The sequence below is a fragment of the Capra hircus genome, chromosome 16 (assembly GCF_001704415.2).
Source record: "Capra hircus breed San Clemente chromosome 16, ASM170441v1, whole genome shotgun sequence".
Taxonomy (NCBI): domain Eukaryota; kingdom Metazoa; phylum Chordata; class Mammalia; order Artiodactyla; family Bovidae; genus Capra; species Capra hircus.
The window spans coordinates 10,191,006-10,214,971 of NC_030823.1; positions in this window are offsets into that span (position 1 = coordinate 10,191,006).

A 23,966-nucleotide genomic window follows, 5' to 3' on the forward strand; every position below is an offset into this window, starting at 1 on the left:
AACATAGGCAGAACACTCAACATAAATCAAAGCAAGATCCCTATGAACCACCTGCTAGAGTAATGGAAATAAAAATAAAAGTAAATAAGTGCTTCCTGATTAAACTTAAAAGGTTTTGTGCAGCAAAGGAAACTATGAGCAAGGTGAAAAGACAACCCTCAGAATGGGAGAAAATAATAGCAAATGAAACAACTGACAAAGGATTAATTTCCAAAATATACAAGCAGCTCATACAACTCAACACCAGAAAAACAAACAACCCAAACAAAAAGTGAGTAAAAGACCTAAACATAGAAGACATACAGATGGCTAACAAACACATGAAATGATGCTCAGTACTCATTATTCAGTTCAGTTCAGTCACTCAATTGTGTCCAACTCTTGGCGACCCCATGAATTGCAGCACATCAGGCCTCCCTGTCCATCACCAACTCCTGGAGTTCACTCAAACTCATGTCCATTGAGTCGGTGACGCCATCCAGCCATCTCATCCTCTGCCGTCCCCTTTTCCTCCTGCCCCCAATCCCTCCCAGCATCAGAGTCTTTTCCAATGAGTCAACTCTTCGCATGAGGTGGCCAAAGTACTGGAGTTTCAGCTAGCATCATTCCTTCCAAAGAAAACCCAGGACTGATCTCCTTCAGAATGGACTGGTTGGATCTCCTTGCAGTCCAAGGGACTCTCAAGAGTCTTCTCCAAACCACAGTTCAAAAGCATCAATTCTTTGGCACTCAGCTCTCTTCACAGTCCAACTCTCACATCCATACATGACTACTGGAAAAACCATAGCCTTGACTAGACAGACCTTTGTTGGCAAAGTAATGTGTCTGCTTTTGAATATGCTGTCTAGGTGTGTCATAACTTTCCTTCCAAGGAGTAAGCATCTTTTAATTTCATGGCTGCAATCAGCATCTGTAGTCATTTTGGAGCCCCAAAAAAATAAAGTCTGACACTATTTCCACTGTTTCCTCATCTATTTGCCATGAAGTGATGGGACCAGATGCCATGATCTTAGTTTTCTGAAGTTTGTTGAACTTTAAGCCAACTTTTTCACTCTCCTCTTTCACTTTCATCAAGAGGCATTTTAGTTCCTCTCCATTACTGGAGAAATGCAAATCAAAACTACAATGAGATACCACCTCACACCAGTCAGAATGGCCATCATCAAAAAGTCTACAAGCAATAAATTCTGGAAAGGGTGTGGAGAAAAGGGAATGCTCTTGCACTGTTGGTGGGAATGTAAATTGATACAGCCACTATGAAAGATGGTATGGAGATTTCTTTAAAAACTAGGAATAAAACCACTGTATGACCCAGCAATTCCACTCCTAGGCATATACACGGAGGAAACCAAAATTGAAAAAGACACATGTATCCCATTGCTCATTGTAGCACTATTTACAATAGCTAGAAAATGGAAGCAACCTAAATGTCCACCAACAGATGAATGGATAAAGTTGTGGTACATATACACACAATGGAATATTACTCAGCCATAAAAAGGAGCACATTTGAGTCAGTTCTAATGAGGTGGATGAACATATAATCTATTATACAGAGTGAAGTAAGTCAGAAAGAGAAAGATAAATACCATATTCTAACGCATATATACAGAAATTAGAAAAATGTTGATGAAGAATTTAATTACAGGGCAACAATAGAGAAACAGACATAGAGAATAGACTTATGGACATGGGGAGAGTAACATGGAAACTTACATTACCATATGTAAAATAGATAGCCCATGGGAATTTGCTGTATGCCTCAGGAAACTCAAACAGGGGCTTCGTATCAACTTAGAGGAGTGGGATGGGGGAGGGAGGGAGGAGAGAGGTTGAAAAGGGGAGGTATATACGTATACCTATGGCTGATTCATGTTGAGGTTTGACAGAAAACAACAAAATTCATAAAGCAATTATCCTTCAATAGAAAATAAATGAACTTTTTTTTTAATTCCACAGTGATTTTGGAGTCCAGTGAATAAAATCTGTTACTATTTCCACTTTTTCTCCATCTATTTGCTATAACTGACGGGATCAGATGCTATGTCCTTAGTTTTTTCAATGCTGAGTTTTAAGCCAGCTTTTTCACTCTCCTCTTTCATCTTCATCAAGAGGTTCTTGAGTTCCTCTTCACTTTTTGCCATTCAGTTCAGTCACTTAGTCATGTCCAACTCTTTGGGACCCCTCAGACTGCAGCATGCCAGGCCTCCCTGTCCATCACGAACTCCCAGAATTTACTCAAACTCATATCCATTGACTTGGTGATGCCATCCAACCATCTCATCCTCTGTCATCCCCTTCTCCTTCCACCTTCAATCCTTCCCAGCATCAGGGTCTTTTCCAGTGAGTTAGTTCTTCACATCAGGTAGCCAAAGTACTAGAGAGTGATATCATCTGTGTATCTGAGGTTGTTGATATTTCTCCTGGCAATCTTAATTCCAGCTTGTGCTTCATCCAGCCCAGCATTTTACATGATGTATTCTGCATAAAAGTTAAATAAGCAGGGTGACAATATACAGCTGTGACACACTCCTTTCCCAATTTGAACCAGTCCATTGTTTCACATCCAGTTCTGACTGTTGCTTCTTGTCTTGCATACAGGTTTCTTAAGAGACAAGTAAGGTAGTCTGTTATTCCCACCTTCGCTTGAAGAATTTTCCACAGTTTGTTGTGATCCACACAGTCAAAGGCTTTAGCATAGTCAATGAAGCAGAAGTAGATGTTTTTCTGTAACTCCCTTGCTTTTTCTATGATCCAATGGATGTTGGCAATTTGATCTCTGGTTCCTCTGTCTTTTCCAAATCCAGTTTGTATGTCTGGAAGTTCTCAGTTCATGTACTGATGAAGCCTAGCTTGAAGGATATTGAGCATTATAATGCTAACATGTGAAATGAGTGCAATTGTATAGTAGTTTGAGTGTTCTTTGGCATTGCTTTTCTTTGGGATTGGAAACTGCGATCAGACCCAAGTTTGGTTCAGTAATGTTGCCAAGCAGATGACAGAGGGGAGAATCCAGGTTGCTGAGAGTAATCAACAGTGGCCACACCATCCAGAGGTTATTATTGAGACATAAAAGTGCTCATTAGGCAGGACAGTGTGGAAGACTTTGTGAAGTTAGTTCAGCAGAGGTGGGTAGACCAGCATCCTGATAACATGACAGATGTATATTATGGGTTGAATTGTGTCTCCTAAGCCCCAGCACCTCAGAATGTGATCTTATTCAGAAATAAAGTTATTGGTGTAATCATACCTTGTTGTTCAGTCACTCAGTTGCGTCTGACTCTTTGCAACCCCATATACTGCAGCACACCAGCCTTCCCCGTCCTTTACTACGCCCCAGGGTTTCCTCAAACTCAAATCCATTCAGTCGGTGATGCCATCCAACCATCTCATTCTCCGTTGCCCTCTTCTCATCCTGCCCTCAATCATTCCCAGCATCAGGGTCTTTTCCAATGAGTCAGCTCTTCACATCAGGTGACAAAAGTATTGGGGCTTCAGCTTCAGCATCAGTTCTCCCCATGAATATTCATGGTTGATTTCCTTTGAAGTCCCTGAATCCAAGTATCCTTATAAGAACACATTCACACTGCAATCCCACTCCTGGGCACATACCGGAAAAAAACTGCAATTTGAAATGATACATGCACCCCAATACTCACTGCAGCACTGCTTACAGTAGCCAAGACATTAAAGAAACCTAAATGTCCATCAAAAGAGGAGCTGATAAGGAAAATGTGGTACATAAATACAATGGAATATGGCTTAGCTATAATAAAGGGTGTAACGTTATTTACAGCAGCATAGATGGACCTAGAGATTCATACTGGCTGAATTAAGCCAGACAAAAACATATGATGTCACTTTTATATGGACTCTAAAAAAAAATGATACCAATTAAATTATTTACAAAACAGAAATAGACCCATAGACAAAGAGAACAAACTTATGGCTACCAAGGAGGAAAGGCGGGGGCAGGTTTGAATCAGGAGTTTGGGATTAACAGACACACCCTATTATGTATAAAATAGATTAAGTAACAAAGATCTACTGTCTAGCACAGGGAACACTCAATATTTTTTAATAACCTATAAAGAAAGAGAATCTGTAAAAAATAAGTATATATATGTATATATACAGACATGTGTATATCTGAACCACTTTGCTATACATTTGAAAGTAACACAATGCTGTAAATCAATTATACTCCAATTTAAAAAAAGCACACGATGACAGTCGCATAAAGACGCACATAAGGAGAACACAGTAAAAATGGCAGAAGCAGAGACAGGAAGGGCACAGCTGCAAGGCAGGAACACCAAGGACTAGGAGGCTAGGAGGACTCAAGAAAGGATTTGTCGCCAAGAAAGCACAGCCTTGCTAACACCTCGATTTTGAAATCTAAGCTCCAGAACGGTGAGAGAAGTGACTTCTGCTGTTGTCTGAAGCCTCCCTGTGCGTGGCAGGTTACCACAGCGGCCCGAGGAGAGTGAGCACCGCGCGGGACTCAGAGCTCAGCCCAGGGCAGGAGGGCAGCGCTAAACCAGGACACACTGGGTCAGACCTCCGTGACCTCCTGGTCACTGGATGATGCTGTGGCTGGTCTCGGATTTCAGCAAAGGGCCTGAATTTCTTCCAGTTAAATTGAACAATCATTTTTCTTTGTATTTTTAATCACATGATGTCAACAAACAGGTTAACTGAGTTTACAATTTTTAAAAATATATGCTTCTAGGCCTGGGCCTTACTTAAACTTTGTGCACATACAAGGTTAACTGGATAATTAAAGTCATTTCCCAGAAGATTTGGGTCATAAAAATAATTAACCTGAATTACGTAGGTGATAAATTAAAAAATAAATAAATAAATGAGGAACAGACAGTGATATTTTATCCTGACCTACATGTGAAAATATCTCAGTTTTCATGTGACTTTGATGCACAGACTGAGCTCCATTTGAAAAAAATAAAAGAATTCAAATAGGAACATGCAAAAGTCTTATTTTGTAATATATCCATTAAGCTCTCACATGTGTTACTGTTCACATATTTTTTCATTATCATCACAGATCTCCAGGCAATGAAGAATATTGTAATAACTTTTTAAGGTACTATTTCAAAGTTCCTGGAATAACCTATATGTTTTATGTTTGCATCCTTTCAGGAGAGGAAAATATATATATTTCAAGAAAGAAAAATACTATCCAGCACTGGAGGCAAAATGTAAGGAGAGAACATTCCAGTAAAATCTAACTTGCACAATAAATCTGTTCTGTCAGATCCTTGACAGGCATGTTTATGTTGGCCTCTTTCTGTTTGGAGAGAGAGGAAAGAAACTGGTGTTGATGGAAGGTAATATAGCAGAATAAAAAATAAACTGGGACACAAAATAGCGACAAGGATTTCCTCCACCAGTCAGGGCTCTGTGTTTACTCTTTTTACTTCATTATGCTTAAAAAAGCAAACTGCACTGAATTCCCCTTTATATTTAAGAATGAGAAGAGAAACACTCCTTTCCTTGAAAATTGCATAAAAGCTTGGGAATGCTAATTCAATAACTATTTCAATGCTTGCTCATTGTTCTTCCTGTCTTCAATATGCAATATGTTTTATTTTGGTCAATAAAAACCCCAAGAAATGAGGGATGCTCTGTTTATCGTAGCATACAAACAGGTCTGTATTATATCTATTTGTCCACTCCATCAAAGTCTTTGAGCGTTCATTTGAAGGATAATGTTACAGGAGTCTGTGTGTGTGTGTGTGTGTGTGTGTGTGTGTGTGTGTGTGTATTTATGTTTCTAAGTTTTTATGTTTATCTCCTATCACATATATAGGCATCCTTTGTTGTGTGTTTAAGATGCTATACGGACTTAACAATACAAGGCATTATCTTATTGCCTTTTTTAAAAGAAGCACAAAGCCCCAGACCTCTTTTAATCATCTTAAAGGTGATAAAAAATGTAAGCTTTACATAAACAGATCTGTGTTTCACAAAGCACTCTTATTGGAGTATAAAAATATCAGAGTATAAAAATATCTAGCACAAGAGCAAGAAAAGAGACGGAAAAGAGGAGGAAAAGGAACGGCAGACCTGAGCAAGGATTACTGTGTTATTGTGACGTTTCTTATATTCGTTCAGAAGATGTCTCATTACTGTTGTAATTGTTTACATGATAAGGTTATGACACAAAATATGAGCTAAAGCCAGAAATAGAGACAGGTATCCTAAGCCTAAAATGGGGTTCCATTACTTGGTGAATGCTTCTCCTTGGTGGTCTGGATGCATGTGGAAATCAACCTGCACTGCAGTCTCTCCAGCCTCACAGTCAGGCAACCATTAACAATATGGTCACTTGGATGCCCCTCTATTAACAGGTGCTCGGTGTTATAGTGACCCAGAGACTTGCAAGCACATAATTCAATGCAAATTACAGATTCCCTATCAGAGACAGAGACAAAGGCATTTAGGAGAGAAGAGGACTTCTTTGAGTGAGTTGGGGAGATCAGGAAATGCCCTGGGATTACTAAACTTATTGTGGTGATCCTTTTGAAATATATACCTCTATAAAATTATTGCCTTGCATACTTTAAACTAATACAGTGTTATATAGCAACTACGTCTCAATAAAACAGACAGATGAAAGGAAATGCTCTGCAAAAGTGTAACCTTTTAGTTGACTTTGAAGGAAATATTCATATGTGATTTAAAGATACATTTATGGGTATAAAAGAGCAACCTGGTGTTAATGTATGGCAGAAACCAACACAACACTGTAAAGTAATTATCATCCACTTAAAAATAAGTTGTTTTTTTTTAAAAAAAGGAGCAACATGGGCAAAAGGAATGTATAAAAGTGGGGATTATAGGAATCTCATTATATTATTTACAATAACTGAGGATCAAATAAGATAGCTCCTTTGAAATTACTTTCCAAAATCTAATTTTGTTATTGTCATTAACATTCCATGAGGTGGTAAGGTGGACCCTCTGAGTTCACAGACTTCATAATTCCAGTAATTTTCCAGTTTGTTGCCAGTAGTTTCAAAATCCTCAAGCCTGATTTGAAGAAAACTATAAAACTATGCAGACAGAGACAAATGACTCCAGGAATCTGAGCAATCAATACTGTGAAGATGCAGTAATCTTCTAATTAATTTATAATTTAATGAAATTCTAGTAAATATAAGTAATTTTCATTGACCAAATATTACAAAATCTACCTGAAAAAATAAAGGGAAAGCTTTCTCAAAAAAAAGATTTTTAAAATATGATTAATAAGAAAAAAATTGCTGTCCTACATACTAAAACATGCTATAATTTCACATGCTATAAAACCTCTGAGGCTAAGCCAAGAACAGCAAGGCTATATAACAAGATCATCAATAACTATTTAATTGAAGAGACTAGAAAGAACAAAAATAGACACACATAGAGCTAAGTAATTTAGTTCAGTTCAGTCGCTCAGTCGTGTCCAACCCTTTGCAACCCCATGAACCGCAGCACGCCAGGCCTCCCTATCCATCACCAACTCTCCGAGTTCACACAAACCCATGTACATTGAGTCAGTGATGCCATCCAACCATCTCATCCTCTGTTGGCCCCTTCTCCTGCCCTCAACCCTTCCCAGCATCAGGGACTTTTCAAATGAGTCAGCTCTTTGCATTAGGTGGCCAAAGTATTGGAGTTTCAGCTTCAATATCAGTCCTTCCAATGAACACCCAGGACTGATCTCCTTTAGGATGGACTGGTTGGATCTCCATGCAGTTCAAGGGACTCTCAAGAGTCTACTCCAACACCACAGTTCAAAAGCATTAATTCTTTGGCACTCAGCTTTCTTTATAATCCAACTCTCACATCCATACATGACCGCTGGAAAAACCATAGCCTCGACTAGATGGACCTTTGCTGACAAAGTAATGTCTCTGCTTTTGAATATGCTGTCTAGGTTGATCATAACTTTCCTTCCAAGGAGAAAGCATCTTTTAATTTCATGGCTGCAATCAGCATCTGCAGCGATTTTGGAGCCCAGAAATATAAAGTCAGCCACTGTTTCCCCAACTATTTCCCATGAAGTGATGGGACCGGATGCCATGATCCTAGTTTTCTGAATGTTGAGCTTTAAGCCAACTTTTTCACTTTCCTCTTTCACTTTCATCAAGAGGCTCCTTAGTTCTTCTTCATTTTCTGCCATAAGGGTGGTGTCATCTGCATATCTGAGGTTATTGATATTTCTCCCAGCAATCTTGATTCCAGCTTGTGCTTTCTCCAGCCCAGCATTTCTCATGATGTACTCTGCATATAAGTTAAAATAGCAGGGTAACAATATACAGCCTTGACGTACTCCTTTTCCTATTTAGAACCAGTCTGTTGTTCCATGTCTAGTTTTAACTGTTGCTTCCTAACCTGCATATAGGTTTCCTAAGAGGCAGGTCAGGTGGTCTGGTATTTCCATCTCTTTCAGAATTTTCCAGTTTATTGTGATCCACACAGTCAAAAGTTTGGGCATAGTCAATAAAGCAGAAATAGATCTTTTTCTGAAACTCTCTTGCGTTTTTGATAATCTGGAAGATGTTGACAATTTGATCTCTGGTTCCTCTGCCTTTTCTAAAATCAGTTTGAACATCTGGAAGTTCACGGTTCACATATTGCTGAAGCCTTTCTTGGAGAATCTTGAGCATGACTTTACTAGTGTGTGAGATGAGTATAATTGTGCAGTAGTTTGAGCATTCTTTGGCATTGCCTTTCTTTGGGATTGGAATGAAAACTGACCTTTTCCAGTCCTGTGGCCACTGCTGAGTTTTCCATTTTTGCTGACATATTGAGTGCAGCACTTTCACAGCATCATCTTTCAGGATTTGAAATAGCTCAACTGGAATTCCATCACCTCCACTAGCAATTCAAACAGTTTGGGAAGAAAGATGTATTTATCAATAAATTTTTCTCCATCAATAGAGTTCCCACCCATATGTCAACTTCAGTACAGACATTTATTTGCATAGGGAATCTCACAGCCAGCTCTTACATAAACTTAACTACACACGCTGACTATGAGAATGAGAATTACTTGAGAATATTCTATCGTACTTCTGTTTCCCAATTTTTCTCTCTGCCCTCCATCCACAAACTGTGAGTTCCCTTAGAGGCTGGAACTTTTTAACTTATCCTTGTATCTCTAACCCAGGAAAGAGTCCAGTCCATGGTTGGACATTAATAAATACTTAATGAACATTTAAATGAAATTTGAAGATTATAAGACCCCTAACCTTGGTTCCCCTATATTCATCCCCCCAAAATCATGAATCATTTTGTTATTTATTTTTTAGCTGTGAAAACTTTCTTCTTTGGGCTAATGGCTTCACATGTCTCCAGGAGTAAACTGATGATGGCTTCAGGACTAGCTGATGCAGAGACATTACCACCTTATGTGATTAAAGCAAATAAATCAATAATGCCCTGAAAGAAAGTCTAGATCTTCATGCAACAGGGTTACCTGGGCAAATATCAGAGTACTTTATTAACTGCAACAAATATTAAAAGCAAGCCATGTTTTCCCTCTCTTGTTTCAATGACATCTATATACTGAGCACCAAAGAGTTGATGCTTTTGAACTGTGGTGTTGGAGAAGACTCTTGAGAGTCCCTTGGACTGCAAGGAGATCCAACCAGTCCATTCTGAAGGAGATCAGCCCGGGGATTTCTTTGGAGGGAATGATGCTAAAGCTGAAACTCCAGTACTTTGGCCACCTCATGTGAAGAGTTGACTCACTGGAAAAGACTCTGATGCTGGGAGGGATTAGGGGCAGGAGGAGAAGGGGATGACCGAGGATGAGATGGCTGGATGGCATCACGGACTCGATGGACATGAGTCTGAGTGAACTCCGACTGGTGATGGTGATGGACAGGGAGGCCTGGCACGCTGCGATTCATGGGGTCGCAGAGAGTCGGACACGACTGAGCGAATGAACTGAACTGATATACATATACACACACATATACACACAACACATGGATATACATACACATTTCCTCACCTGAGTTTGACAATGTTTAACAACTGTGAACCATTTCAAATTCCTTAAATAAAAATGATACTTCTAATCTAATACTTTGAAATAAAACAATAAGCCTTATCTCCAATAAAAATAGAAGTCTAGGTATTAAGAGATATAAATTAGTTTTCTCATTTCTCTTCATATAAAAGTCCCAAAAGACAAGGTTTTTTTAGTGTCTTTGGTGAAAACTTTTTTAAAAATGCTAGTTTTCCTCTGAGAAAGAAGCACAGGAAATTAGCAACATTTAATAATCCCCAAGGAAAGCTACAGGCTCCCAGGGCAACTTTAGTAACCCTTGCTCCCTTCTGCTCTGAGTCTGTCTTCATTTGATTTATTCTCCACTGTATCAAAGCCATAGGATAATTCCTACTTCTCCAGAACTGTGAAATAACAGTGGAAACAATTTACTTCAAAGAACCACAGCAGCAGAATCACAGAGTCACCGAAGAAGCAGTTAGATCTCTTTGCCCTTTTTGGGTGACATGCAAGAGAGGACGACTACAATAATAGCTCATCACTGTGAAGTTCTTTCCACATGTCAGATAATGTTTTTAGTATAGATGTATATGTACTCACTTAATGCTCACTAAACCTTCAAAACAACCCTACAAGATTGTCATCATCACTGTCTTCATTTTACAGATGAGGAAACTGTGGCTTATAGACCTAAGATCAGAGAGTTAATGACTGACCATGACTGAGACCTGGTTATTTTAATTCCAGAGCTGCCATCAACTCCAAGGGTGACTGCTTCCCTGGGACAGGCAGTTAACCAACCAGCCTTCCAAAGCAAAAGATTGTTTTCCTCTGTCTTTTAATGTATGCACATTTTGATCCAGGAATTGAGGCGTTTCTATCTTTAGCTGGTTAAATTGCTGGGGATTATCTCTCCCATCAAAATGATATTCCCCATGTGGTGGTACTGAATAAACTTATTAACAGTAAAGTTTCCTCAGGCTGACGTCCATGAAAGACCATTTTTAATTTGGTTTAAGTCACAGCAGGTACAACTGGATATTCAAGGTGTCTCATTACAACCTTGAAGTTGAAGATGAAGTCTCCTTAACCAGAACTTTATCTCGTCATCTCCTCCCATTCAGTTCCATTAGTAATTAAGACAATTTCCATACTAATCCCAGGGCCTGGTCAAAACAGGGTCATTCCTGTGTTATTTCCTTTTACAAACTGCAGTCTTGGCTCCTGCATTAACAGCTAAGTGTACTGTGTCTTCATCGTGGTTCACTCAGCCAATACTCTGCAACACATCTTTTTTACAAAGAGAAAACTGGCACCCACAAAGCCTACAGGAGAAAAGCTGCTCTGACAATACACACATCTAAATAAAACAGAAGTACCTTTTAATACAAAATCAAAGAGCCAATTTGCATGCGCTTTATGCTTTTCACCTTTTTCATGCCCATTTTCTGTCTCTATACATTTGCTGGAAGCTTACTATATGTCAGACATTGTCTTAGCTGCTGTCCTAGGGAATATATGCTCACTCAGTCATGTTGGACTCTTTGAGACCCCATGGACTGTAGCTCACCAGGCTCCTCTGTCCATGGGATTTTCCAGGCTAGAAGGCTGGAGTGGGTGCCATTTCTCCTCCAGGGGATCTTTCCGGCCCAGAACTGAACCCTGGTCCCCTGCATCTTCTGCACTGACAGATGGATTCTTCAACATGTACCACCTGGGAAGCCTGTCCTAGGGAATACAGATGAAAACAAAGTTCCTTTATCTTATGAATTTATATTTTACAGGTGCAAACAGAAAATAAACAAGCAGACAAATATATAAGCCAGCTAATTTCTGATGTAATAAGTGCTATGAAAAAGCAGTAAGTCTGAGAGCCCGTGATGGGAAGATCCAGGGAGACAAGGGGCAGTGGAGAACAGGAGGGGCAAGCCTTTCTTACAGGTGCCTTTTAGTTGAGACCTGACCGGTGAAAAGGAGGCAGCATGGGGAAAGCTGGGGAACAGCATTCCAGACATCACCTTATTCATTCTTCCATGCAGCCCGACAGAGCAAGCATTTCAGAGAAAGAAACACATTTCACAACGAAGAACATTGAGCTCTAAGACATTAAGGCACCCACCAATGTACCCATCAGAGAAGAGGCGGGCACAATGACTCATAACAACCAACCCAAAGCCCCTTCTCTTATCAATTCTCAAAAAGACAACGCCTACCTACCATAAAATTCCTGTTCCTTTTCCATGTGCGATTTTCCAGAAGATTAAGAAAAGAAGTTGAGTGACTCGGACAACTCAGGTTGTTTTTATCAACCCTTTGGATAACTATTCTCAAAGACTGACTCTTTCTATAAGTAAATTGTGGAACAACCAATAATACATAAACAAGTAGCATGGTAACTTATAATTCTTAGTTCTAGGATATCCTATTTCTGAATCTTCTTAATTCTGTGCTTTTATTAATACTGTGAGTGGGCTTCCCAGGTGGCACTAGTGGTAAAGAATCTGCCTGCAATGCAGGCGACAAAAGTTTGATCCCTGGGTCAGGAAGATCCCCTGGAGGAGGGCATGGAAATCCATTCCATTATTCTTGCCTGGAGAATCCCATGGACAGAGGAGCCCAGCAGGCTACAGTCCATAGGACACAACTGAAGTGACTTGGTACACAAGCATGCTATTACTATTAAATATGCAATGGTATAACAAGAAATAACACACATTTTAAATTAAAAAACAACTTCGTTCATCAATTGCATATAATGTTTGTTGGGAAGATCCCCTTGGAGGAGTAAATGGCAACCCAGCCCCACTCCAGTATTCTTGCCTGGAGAATTCCATGGACAGAGGAGCCTGGCAGGCTACAGTCCATGGGGTCGCAAAGAGTCAGACAGAACGGAGCGAATGTTTCAGTTTCATACACTATAAAGCAACTATTAAATGTATAAATGTTGTATTCAGAAAAATTATTTATCTTTCATAAATGATTTATTGTATGTGATTTGCAAAAAGAAAGTCAAATAATAGATTCCTAGGATGCTAAATAGGACCAGGTTTAACCAACTCACAAAATAAGTACCTGTTTTTGAGAACCCTCAAATTATATTTTCAGATACTTTAACACAAATTTTCAAAATTTGTAAACTGCTATATATCCCCCACCTACAATCCCCCTACGTACAGTTTTTCACAAAGACACACACACTTACCATCTTCCTTCTAAACGATTTTGCTACCCTCACAAAAAGGAAGAGAAAGGAGAGGCCTACACCTTCTGGGAAGAGGAAGCCATAGAAAATGTAATAGCGAAAGTGTTCAACACGTAATACAAAGCCAATAAAAGGTTTTCTGCGCGTGCACTTGGGCAAGAGAAAAAAAGAAACATAAGCACAACGGCATTCTTGAAAACGAAGAGGCCCTTAACACCTACCCAGGGAGGGCACTTGGGCCCTGCGAGAGTCTCATTCAACCTTCGTCTGCTACCGGATTAAGCTTTGGAGCAGAATCCACTAGTGGGGCTCTATTATTCTCTGAGCACTCTCCCGAGTCTTTCTTGTCTCTGTCCTTAATCATAAGGATCATACAGTCCCTATTTTGATAACTGCCATTTTAGTTAGTTCAAGTGAGTAAAAGGGTATGTGAAGTAAGGCATAGAGACAGAATTTTAAAGTATTTCTTTAATAGTAGATTCACTGTCAGTATATTCCAAGTCAACCAAAGAAAGGTCTCTGTGGTGGGTTTCAGAAGTTTTGCACCTGCTCCCCCAAACCAGTTGAAGGTTTCTGCCAGGATAGTCCACTGCACTGGGGGGAATCAAACCACCCCAAGACAGACCACAGAAGGTCAGCTTTCCAATCCAGGGATAACACATCCTTGAGGCAAAGTAACTGTGGTTTGAGAAGAATCAGTGCGACACATGGAATATGCTTAGACTGTCTGTTAAGAGAGACCTGATTTCAACTACTGATTGTGACAGTGATACCTATGTGAGCTTGGAGAAGAAATCTACTTCTTTTAAGTTCAGTTTCCTCATTTGTAAACACTGAATAGTACCTCCAACATAGCCAGGTTATTTTCATGATGAAATGAAATGTAGAAAATGTTCAGCAAAGTTTCAACAATGACATCAGGATGAGTTCTCAATATAATGGTTAAGTTGCCCAGAAATGACTTTCTCATTTTTCTCTTTCAGTATTTAGAGATAAAAGAGTTAACACATCTGGTGAGAGCTGGTTCGCTGTGTTTACTGTCAAGAGTCCCTGGGGGAGAAAACAAAGGATCAGACCTAATCTCTTTGACAAGAGGGTAACTGGACCTTGGAGCAGATGCAGGAATATTATTTGCTATGAGGACTGATCTTATCTATTAACAGGATGTCCATGGTTAGGAACTGCTTACAGAAAGTAACCCCAGCATCAGTGGATTCACAAGAATGAGTCTGTGGAAAAAGGCCCATCAACTAGAGTCCCAGGTAGACTTTTGTTCCCATCAGGACCCACCGTCCTCTCTCCCATCACCCATTTCTGAATCTGGAGAAAAGGCAGCACAGCATGACCAAGGTAAGGTTCGTTGAGACTGACCTCCATTAAGGGGTGTTACTTAATTGGGTTTCACTCTACTTTTGACACTAGATCACGGACTGTAATATATAACCATGCAGTCCAGTTTGCCATTTTCAATATCTACACATATTATAAATGTAGCACTTTGTAAAGATGTCAAAACTGAGATAATCGTAGATGAAAGTATCTAGCAGTATTTGTTTTTGTTGTTTTTTAAAAAAGTTTAACAGCTACAATTCAATGATCTAATGTATGAAAAGGAGATTTTGGAAATTATGTTCCATGGATAGAGACAATTGTGTCTGTTTCCTAAGGTATTTTGAGTCCTAAAACCTGTGAAAATATGGAAAAGTTAGTTAAACATTTGTCTTTATTTTCCATTGAAACAATAAGATAAAAAATTCTGCCCCAATTTTATACCTTCACAAGGATGCATTAGAGTCTCCTGGTGACAGATTATTTTAATTATTTTTAACTCGTCAATGATCACTAGCACATTACAACAGAAAATTGAATGTGAGTGACAGAATGAGTCATTGAAATGACGAAAAGCAGTACACTGCTTCCCATAACATTTTCTTACATATTTTATTTCATTTAATTCTCCAAATAGGCCGTAAGATAGGTATAAATGTCTTCATTCTGCAGATGAATAACTGAGGCTCAGTGGAGACTGCCAGCTAATCTCAAACCCTAATAATAACATTAATTGAAATTATCTTAGAAGAGTCAAGCAGAGGGTTTGGAATGGTCAAGATCTGGGAAGGGTCTGAGATTTTATTTCACTCCTAAGCTAATGAACCGACCTGCCATAGCACCAGGGCTGCAGGCAGGACATGAGACTCCTGGGTCAGAGATAAGGAACAGCTGATCATTGCAAAGGCAGAAGCCAGGACACCAGTATTTTGCTCTGTTTTCCCAAGTTCAGGTTCCCACACAGCAATGCAAAGGGGCTCAGCTGACATCTCCACAGGAGGTGTGTCGTTTCCAGAACACTGAAGGAAGTGAACCACTCATAAAACAGCAATGAGCATGGCTGTCCTTTGCTTCATTTTCTTATTCTACTGGACAGTCATCACACCTGCCTTTTATTCCAAAGGAAAATACTGTATCTTGTATATTCCAAGGCAGTTAACTATGCAAGTGTTAAAAAGATAGTCCAGAACAAAAGCATTCAGTGCCTCTCAAAGCAAGAAGAAATGTGAGAGGCACATAGAAATGATATATTACCAATTTCACAATCCCCTTCTATTCACTGACAGTTATGAAATGAGATGATAAGCCAACATAGGTGGTAGTGAAAAAATGGCATGGGTCTTGAACCGTTCTGTACCCCTTCAAGCTTCCATATGCAACTGATAAATTGGCAAACCTTTTCTGCACTGGGATTTATGACGTGTTTAAATAATCTTATGATAAAATGAAAAGCAATCTGAAGACTCTATTATTGGGAGAATGTTCATGGAAATTGACTATAAGATACCAATGAAACAAGCTAAATTAAAACATCAGCTGTTAGACGGCAGGGCATCAGCATTTTTTAAATGCCCCCATTTGACATTCCTTTTTTTAAACCATAGAACTATTAATAAAGAAAGTTTTAAATGAGGGAATTCTCCAGCTGAAGAAAATTGTGATCTCTCATTACTAGGTTGACTGTTTCTAAAATGTCTCATTGAGAGACTGTCTTAACTTGCTGTATCTCTTCTAGATCAGAAGAAATTCTCATTGAATTTGAATGAAACAACCTTGGGTTAGCCATAATTAATCTCATATTGATATGTTCCTCTTACTTTCTAGGACCAAGTAACAAAAGAATCTCTAATTGACTAAAATTCTAAATACAATGCTAATATAAAATATCCATTAGCACAGAGGTGGCCTATTTATAATTCTGTGAAAGCCGCCAGCATGACTCTAATTCTCAGTATCAATGACAAGATTAGTGGATGACTCTTTACACATAAAATGGCTATTATAAAAGAAGTAAAAGAAAAAACCTAGTCTCCTAGTAGGATTGTTTTATAGAAACGATCCCCTCTGGCACATTGTGCTTCTTCTATTGTAAGTTTAATTTCTAGCAATATATTACATATAATAATATTTTTATAATATATATTTAACAATATTTTATAATTTTCATAGTATATTTATAAATTCATATATTTATATATACTATATACTTTATAATTTTATATATTATAAACTCTTGTATATATTTATATTTCATAATAGTTTCTAATTTTATATATTGCAAAATTATATTTTAATAATTTCAAAAAACATAATTTTCAAGTTTTGCTCACTACCTTAGATGTTCTAAAATATGAGCAAATCCTTAAAGCAAAATAGTCTTCTTGCCTGAAGTGGCAGAGCTTTAGCAGAGGTGTCCAGGAGAGCTGGAGAATGCTACCTTACATTTCTCAGCCTCATATGACTTCATCCATCTGCTATAGTACCCAGAGTTCTGTTATAGGTTCATCTCACTGAATTGTGATTTGGGAGCATCTGCAGATCTCCGATCAAGGCACATTCTCTCTGGATACTTAGTCACCAGATTGTCCATAGAGGAATGAGGTATGCACACTTTGAAAAGGGGTATATTTTTAGGGAAAAGCAAGAGAAAGCAGATACACAGCAGGTATCTTTCTCTTTCCATCAGTGATCTATGTAGATCAATCTGAACACACAATTAAGATCTCAGGACTTGGAGAACATTAAGAATGCCACCTCAAGCGAAGAGCTGACTCATTGGAAAAGACTTTGATGCATCTGAAAGCAGAGTTCCAAAGAACAGCAAGGAGAAACAAGAAAGCACTCCTCAGCAATCAATGCAAAGAAATAGAGGGAAACAATAGAAGGGGAAAGACTAGAGATCTTTTCAAGAAAATTAGAGATACCAACGGAACATTTTATGCAAAGATGGGCTCAATAAAGGACAGAAATGGTATGGACCTAACAGAAACAAGATATTAAGAAGAGGTGGCAAGAATACACAGAAGAACTGTACAAAAAATGTCTTCATGACTCAGATAATCACAATGGTGTGATCACTCACCTAGAGCCAGACATCTTGGAATGTGAAGTCAAGTGGGCCTTAGGGAGCATCACTACGAACAAAGTCAGTGGAGGTGATGGAATTCTAGTGGAGCTATTTCAAACCTTAAAAAATGATGCTGTGAAAGCACTGCACTCAACATGTCAGCAAATTTGGAACACTCAACAGTGGCCACAGCACTGGAGAAGGTCAGTTTTCATTTCAATCCCAAAGAAAGGCAATGCCAAAGAGTGCTCAAACTACCACAAAATTGCACTCATCTCACACGCTAGTAAAGTAATGCTGGCTGCTGCTACTGATGCTAAGTCGCTTCAGTCATGTCCAACTCTGTGCAACCCCATAGATGGCTGCCCACCAGGCTTCCCCATCCCTGGGATTCTCCAGGCAAGAACACTGGAGTGGGTTGCCATTTCCTTCTCCAATGCATGAAAGTGAAAAGTCCAAGTGAAGTTGCTCAGTCGTGTCCGACTCTTAGCGACCCCATGGACTGCAGCCTACCAGGCTCCTCTGCCCATGGAATTTTCCAGGCAAGAGTAGTGGAGTGGGTTGCCATTGCCTTCTCCAATGCATGAAAGTGAAAAGTCAAAATGAAGTCACGCAGTCATGTCCGACTCTTAGCGACCCCATGGACTGCACCCTACCAGGCTCCTCCACCATGGGATTTTCCAGGCAAGAGTACTGGAGTGGGTTGCCATTGCCTTCTCCGTCTTACTTGCTGCAAGTAATAATAAATCCTTCCTTTCCCTGACCTTTGGTGTGGCTGTATCTTTTCTCCAAACCAGGCTTCAGCAATACATGAACTGTGAACTTCCAGATGTTCAAGCTGGATTTAGAAAAGGCAGAGGAACCAGAGATCAAATTGCCAACATCCACTGGATCATCAAAAAAGCAAGAAAGTTTCAGGAAAACATCTATCTCTGCTTTATTGACTATGCCAAAGCCTTTGACTGTGTGGATCACAATAAAATGTGGAAAATTCTGAAAGAGATGGGAATACCAGACCACCTGACCTGCCTCTTGAGAAACTCATATGCAGGTCAGGAAGCAGCAGATAGAAGTGGACGTGGAACAACAGACTGGTTCCAAATAGGAAAAGGAGTACGTCAAGGCTGTATAATGTTACCCTGCTTATTTAACTCCTATGCAGAGTATACCATGAGAAACGCTGGACTGGAAGAAGCACAAGCTGGAATCAAGATTGCTGGGAGAAATATCAGTAACCTCAGATATATGCAGATGACACCACCCTTATGGCAGAAAGTGAAGAAGAACTAAAAAGGCTCTTGATGAAAGTGAAAGAAGAGAGTGAAAAAGTTGGCTTTAAGCTCAACATTCAGAAAACAAAGATCATGACATCTGGTCCCATCACTTCATGGGAAATAAATGGGGAAACAGTGGAAACAGTGGCTGATTTTAATTTGGGGGGCTCCAAAATCACTGCAGATGCTGATTGCAACCATGAAATTAAAAGACGCTTACTCCTTGGAAGGAAAGTCATGACCAACCTAGACAGCATATTAAAAAGCAGAGACATTACTTTGCCAGCAAAGGTCCATCTAGTCAAGGCTATGGTTTTTCCAGTAGTCATGTATGGATGTGAGAGTTAGACTGTGAAGAAAGCTGAGCGTGGAAGAATTGATGCTTTTGAACTATGGTGCTGGAGAAGACTCTTGAGAGTCCCTTGGACTGCAAGGAGATCCAACCAGTCCATCCTAAAGGAGATCAGTCCTGGGTTTTCACTGGAAGGACTGAGATGTTGAAGCTAAAACTCTAATACTTTGGCCACCTGATGCAATGAGATGACTCATTTGAAAAGACCCTGATGCTGGGAAAGATTGAGGACAGGAGGTGAAGGGGACAACAGAGGATGAGATGGTTGGATTGCATCACTGACTCAGTGGACATGAGTTTGTGTAAACTTTGGAGTTGGTGATGGACATGGAGGCCTGGCGTGCTGCGATTCATGGGGTTGCAAAGAGTCGGACAAGACTGAGCAACTGAACTGAACTGAACTGAACTGAACCCTAACTCTCCCTGCATCACTGACCCAATGGACAGGAATCTGAGCAAATTCTGGGAGATGGTGAAGGACAGGAAGCCTGATAAGCTGCAGTACATCGGGTCACAAAGAGTCAGACACTTACTTAAGTGACTGAACAAAACAACTACTCTCCTGCAACATGGGTGGGGGGAATGACAGGTAACTCCAATAAAGAATAATCAGATAACACAACCAGTGTCAAAAGACAATGCTATTAATTCTCAGCTGGAAACAACCATAGCACACAACGGAAGGAGTTGAGAAACTGACACGGCACTAGAGGAGCAGTTCCACAGAGCACACAACAGGGCATATTCTGTAAAGTTTCCGACAGCGTGAAAAATATGAGGCAAAAATCGTACAGCTGTGTGAAGCTCCAGGATCAACATGTGCATAAAACAAATGCACTTTGAGGACAAAGGTTACTGATGCATTCCCTCTGTCTTATGTGGTCTCCATACTTAATGGCTTTAAGCTCAAAGCTATTTATGTACATTACGGACAAGATGTCTTGTCCTGTATTGTAGATGGTTTAAGAACAATAGGAAATATTTTTTAGCATTCGCTATACGCCAGGCTCTCTTCTAAACACTTTAAATATGTCACCTCATTTATGCCTCACAATAATCCTGTGAAATAAGTACCATGATGGTCTTCCTCGATTTTGTGGATGAAGAGACTGAGAAATAAGAATATTTAGTAATCTTCCCAAATCAACGAACTAGTGAGTGATACTACTAGGATTCAAACCCAACCTGTGTGGCAGCTAAGTCCATGGTTTAATCACTGAAAACACTCCTTGCTTAGGAATTGTTTAGATATAAGAACTTATCGCAGCAAGCAGTTTACACAATTGATTACTGCAGAAAATTTATTAGCATATGCACAGCCTGGTATACTAATGTACAGATATAAATATGCATTCATATATATATATGTGTGAATTTATTTCACCCATACCTTCCAAATATAAAAAAGGAAGTCAGTTTTCCTTTAAGAGAAACAGAGGGAATTCACTTGTGCCTACAAATTCAGGCTATGCAAGGGCTTCATCTTTTTTCATAAAGATGCAAAATCTTTTAAAAATTCTTCCAGTATGTAAATACCAAGTATTTTTCTTTACAAAATTTTTAATACACCAAGGACATACTGCTGTTCCCAAGATACACACATTTGTGCATACATATATCCCACACCTGGCACACAAGAATAATGTCAACTGTGTTTATTTCAATAATTACCTTCAAACAAACACATGTAGTGATTTTACCTGAATGTCAGCTCCCACATGGTACATTTCTTGTCTAGCTAAGGCCTTAAGGAAATCAACTAATGGATCAAAACCTGGCAAAATGCTAATCCAGCCCCTGAAACATTAAGGGGAACTAAGATTTCACCAGAGGTATCACATTCTTCTTTTCAAATAACACTCATAATAAAAAGACAGCTAAATCATACAAGACAACAGTCATTTGAAATGACATGTTATATACCCCATAAACCAGTAGGAAGTCATTAATAAGGTGGAAATAAGTAATTTTTTTGTTATTTTGCCATACATTGACATGAATCTGGTACGGGTGTACATGTGTTCCCCATCCTGAACCCCCCTCCCACCTCCCTCCCTATCCTCACCCTCTGGGTCATACCAGTGCACCAGCCCCGAGCACCCTTTATCATGCACTGAACTTGGACTGGTGATTTGTTTCACATATGATAATATACATATTTCAATGCCATTCTCCCATCATCCCACCCTCACCCTCTCCCACAGAATTCAAAAGACTGTTTTATACATCTGTGTCTCTTTTGCTGTCCTAAATACAGGGTTATCATTGCCATCTTTCTAAATTCCATATATATGCGTTAGAATACTGTACTGGTGTTTTTGTTTCTGGCTTACTTCACTCTGTATAATAGGCTCCAGTTTCATCTATCTCATCAGAACTGATTCAAATGTATTCTTTTTAATGGCCAAGTAATACTCCATTGTGTATATGTACCACAGCTTTCTTATCCATTCATCTGCTGATGGACATCTAGGTTGCTTTCATGTCTTGGCTATTATAAACTGTGCTGCGATGAACATTGGGGTACAAGTGTCTCTTTCAATTCTAGTTTCCTCAGTGTATATGCCCAGCAGTGGGATTGCTGGGTCATATGGCAGTTCTATTTCCAGTTTTTTAAGGAGTCTCCACACTGTTCTCCATAGTAGCTGTACTAGTTTGCATTCCCACCAACAGTGTAAGAGGGTTCCCTTTTCTCCACACCCTCTCCAGCATTTATTGCTTGTAGACGTTTTGGATTACAGCCATTCTGACTGGCATTGAAATGGTACCTCATTGTGGTTTTGATTTGCATTTCTCTGATAATGAGTGATACTGAACATCTTTTCATGTATTTGTTAGCCATCTACATGCCTTCTTTGGAGAAATGTCCGTTTACTTCTTTGGCCCATTTTTTAATTGAGTCATTTATTTTTCTGGAATTGAGCTGCATAAGTTGCTTGTATATTTTTGAGATTAATTCTTTGTCAGTTGCTTTGTTTGCTATTATTTTCTCCCATTCAGAAGGCTGTCTTTTCACCTTGCTTATAGTTTCCTTTGTTGTGCAGAAGCTTTTAATTTTAATTAGGTCCCATTTGTTTATTTTTGCTCTTATTTCCAATATTTTGGGAGGTGGGTCATAGAGGATCCTGTTGTGATTTATGTCAGAGAGTGTTTTGCCTATGTTCTCCTCTAGGAGTTTTATAGTTTCTGGTCTTACGTTTAGATTTTTAATCCATTTTGAGTTTATTTTTGTGTGTGGTGTTAGAAAGTGTTCTACACTTGGCTAAGATCAAGTGTAGTATCTGTTCTTACCAGTTTAATATCTACCACCATCACCCTAATAACAAAACCTGACAAAGATGCCACAAAAAAAGAAAACTACAGGCCAGTATCACTGAGGAACAGAGATGCAAAAATCCTCAACAAAATTCTAGCAAACAGACTCCAACAACATATTAGAAAGATCATATATCATGACCAAGTGGGCTTTATCCCAAGGATGCAAGGATTCTTCAATACCTGCAAATCAATCAATGTAATACACCACATTAACAAATTGAAAAATAAAAACCATATGATTATCTCAATAGATGCAGAGAAAGCCTTTGACAAAATTCAACATCTGTTTATGATAAAAACCTTCCATAAAGCAGGAATAGAAGGAACATACCTCAACATAATAAAAGCTATATATGACAAACCCACAGCAAACATTATCCTCAACAGCGAAAAATTGAAAGTATTTCCCCTAAAATCAGGAACAAGACAAGGATGCCCACTCTCAGCACTACTATTTAACATAGTTTTGGAAGTTTTGGCCACAGCAATCAGAGCAGAAAAAGAAATAAAAGGAATCCAAATTGGAAAAGAAGAAGTAAAACTCTCACTGTTTGCAGATGACATGATCCTCTACATGGAAAACCCTAAAGACTCTACCAGAAAATTACTAGAGCTAATCAATGAATATAGTAAAGTTGCAGGATATAAAATCAACACACAGAAATCCCTTGCATTCCTATACACTAATAATGAGAAAAGAGAAAGAGAAATTAGGGAAACAATTCCATTCACCATTGCAATGAAGAGCATAAAATACTTAGGAATATATCTACCTAAAGAAACAAAAGACCTATATATAGAAAACTATAAAACACTGGTGAAAGAAATCAAAGAGGACACTAACAGATGGAAAAATATACTGAGTTCATGGATCAGAAGAATCAATATAGTGAAAATGAGTATGCTACCCAAAGCAATCTATAGATTCAATGCAATCCCTATCAAGCTACCAACGGTATTTTTCACAGAGCTAGAACAAATAATTTCACAATTTGTATGGAAATAAAGAAAACCTCGAATAGCCAAAGCAATCTTGAGGAATAAGAATAGAACTAGAGGAATAAACCTGCCTGACTTCAGGCCCTACTACAAAGCCACAGCCATCAAGACAGTATGGTACTGGCACAAAGACAGAAATACTGATCAATGGATCAAAATAGAAAGCCCAGTGATAAATCCATGCACCGATGAACACCTTATCTTTGCCAAAGGAGGCAAGAATATACAATGGAGAAAAGACAGTCTCTTTAACAAGTGGTGCTGGGAAAACTGGTCAACCACTTGTAAAAGAATGGTAATAAGTAATTTTTTTATGTAGACCAAAGATACAGATTTTTGTATCTGTACCTTTACAAGTGTCTAGGTTCTCACTCAGAGATTCTGATTTAATTAGTCCTGGG